Source organism: Cupressus sempervirens, chromosome 1, assembly GCF_028749045.1.
Source record: "Cupressus sempervirens isolate cs-2001-9-10 chromosome 1, ASM2874904v1, whole genome shotgun sequence".
In the NCBI taxonomy this organism is placed as follows: Eukaryota; Viridiplantae; Streptophyta; class Pinopsida; order Cupressales; family Cupressaceae; genus Cupressus; species Cupressus sempervirens.
The window spans coordinates 610093151-610096003 of NC_143118.1; positions in this window are offsets into that span (position 1 = coordinate 610093151).

Here is a 2853-nt window from a genome sequence, read left to right on the forward strand (position 1 = left end):
GAGCGAGCCTCGCACTAATAGCTTATATAGGAGAGGTTGTTGCCGCGAGCCTCTCCCGTGCCCCTTTCATTCATTCAACATTGGTGTCTAGGCGGATCGGATTGTTGGGTTTTCAAACGGTGTATGCCGATGTTGAATGAATGAAAGGGGCATGAAGCGATCTCAGTGCTTTTCCTCGGCTCTCCTTTAGATCATGTTTTGCGATGACTCAATTTTGGAAAAGGTGAGGCAGCGGTTGCCGATCCATGGCGTGTGTTTTTTGGTGGTTTTAAAACTTGATCTAAACGTGAGCCCTTGTCTAGCACTCCGGCGTTGCTTGGTATAATGGCAATTTGCTATGGGTGCTCGGCGCTCTAGCAATTTGTCATGGTGTACTTATCGCGGCTACATGGGAGCTTTAATATCGAAAGCTCTCGGCGAAAAATGGTGGCCGAGCCATGCCGGCCGACCCGATCTGGCTTAGCCGTTTTCGTCGACCCGATCTCGCTCTTCTTTCTCACTCCATCGGCACAAATTCGGGAGTTGTTCGACAGCGGTTGTCGTTCCAATGTGTCATTGCGGTGATCTGGAGAGCGATGCTAAGGGCTGGAGCTTGCGTCTAGCATTTGGGGATGTTTGTGCAAGAGAGCAGGTGAGCTTCTCTTATCGGAACCTCTCCGCGGCCTTTGAATATAGACCCAGTGCCGACGATATCGATGGATACGAGCCTTGGATTCTAAAATTGTTCAGCTAACATTGGTTTTTGTGAGAGATGGGTACGAAAGCACTTCCCGATCGATTCGCGGGAGCTCCCTAAGATCGCCTCTGTGCCAACTCGATCGGCACAACATTGGGAATGGTTCGACAGCGGTTGTCGTTCCAATGTGTCATCGGGATGTCTTGGAACGCGGCCTTTCAAGGGCGAGATCGCGTCTAGCACTTGGATTGTGCGTCGTCACAAGTGAATGGGGAGATCTCTCTGTGAACGGCGGCATGGTGATTGCAAGAGAAAATTGACTTAGTAGTCGGAGCATTGGCCTCGGGCCATTGTGACGGCCTTGCAATTTCTCTATAATTGCAACCTATGTTTGCGCAGTAGCAGAGTTTGCATGTAAGATTGGCCTTTGTTCTTGACAGTTCCAGGAGATGACCTCCGGAACTTCTGGATTGGGCCCCTTCAAGGTGAAATTCATCCAGTTGATCGGATGAGCTCGATGACCATTTCACTCCCTTGGCTCCATGAATTCAAATCCCATCCAGCTGCCGTGAAGCCATCCCGATTTTGCTATGCGAGGGCTCTCTCCCCAGAGTCGTTCTCTTCGCAACAACTTCTTTGGCAAAAAAATTTCGGAATGGTTCGGCAGCGGTTGTCGTTCCAATGGTGCCGTTGTGGTGGTTGCCTGGGCAGCGATCTGAAGGGCGAGCCGTCGTCTAGCAGTTGGGCTGCGCATCACGGGTGACAAGGGAGCCTTTGTAATCGGAAGCTCCCCGTGACCATTCGATGAGAAGAGCCATTGCTTGTGTGAGCAAGGACGAATGCAGCCTCGGATTCCAAACGAAATCAACGACATCGGATCTATATATAAGAGCGGAATGAAGCAGCAGCCCGTTTGCCATGCGCGGCTCCCCAAACTTGCTCGTCTTTCTCACTCCATCGGCACAAATTCGGGAGTTGTTCAACAGCGGTTGTCGTTCCAATGTGTCATTGCGGCGATCTGGAGAGCGATGCTAAGGGCGGGAGCTTGTGTCTAGCATTTGGGATGTTTGTGCGAGCGAGCAGGGGAGCTTCTCTTATCGGAACCTCTCCGTGGCCTTTGAATATATAGACCCAGTGCCGACGATATCGATGGATACGAGCCTTGGATTCTAAATTTGTTCACAGCTAAGATTGGTTTTTGTGAGAGATGGGTACGAAAGCACATCCCGATTGCTACGCGGGAGCTCCCTAAGGTCGCCTCTGTGCCAACTCGATCGGCACAACATTGGGAATGGTTCGACAGCGGTTGTCGTTCCAATGCGTCATCGGGGGATGTCTTGGGAAGTGGCCTGGCCTTTCAAGGGCGAGCTCGCGTCTATCACTTGGATTGTGCGTCGCGTCGCAAGTGAATGGGGAGATCTCTCTGTGAACGGCGGCATGGTGATTGCAAGAGAAAATTGACTTAGTCGGAGCATTGGCCTCGGGCCACTGTGATGGCCTGGCAATTTCTCTTTAATTGCAACCTATGTTTGCGCAGTAGCAGAGTTTGCAAGTAAGACGGTCCTTGTTCTTGAGAGTTCCAGGAGATGACCTCCGGAACTTTTGGATTGGGCCCCTTCAAGGTGAAATTCATCCAGTTGATCGGATGAGCTCGATGACCATTTCAGTCCCTTGGCTCCATGAATTCACATCTCCTAACCGACGACAATCTTTTGCTCCTTAGACGACCTCATAATAAATTGGGTCGTGGATGGCTGTTTGGTCAGGATTTTCAACGATTTGGATTTTTATGGCGGATGTCGGCGTGTTCGCTAATTTCTAATGCAGAGCGAGCCTCGCACTAATAGCTTATATAGGAGAGGTTGTTGCCGCGAACCTCTCCCGTGCCCCTCTCATTGATTCAACGGCGGTGTCGAGGCGGATGGAAATGTCGGATTTTGAAACGGTGGACGCCGACGTTGAATCAATTGGAGGGGCATGAAGCCCACCCTCGAGGTGCTATTCCTCGACTCTCCTTTAGATCATGTTTTCTTGTCACTCAGCTGGCGCAATTTCGGAAAGCAGTTGGGCTGCGCGTCACGAGTGACAAGGGAGCCTTTGTGATCGGAAGCTCCCCGTGGCCATTCGATGAGAAGAGCCATTGCTTGTGTGAGCAAGGACGAATGCAGCCTCGGATT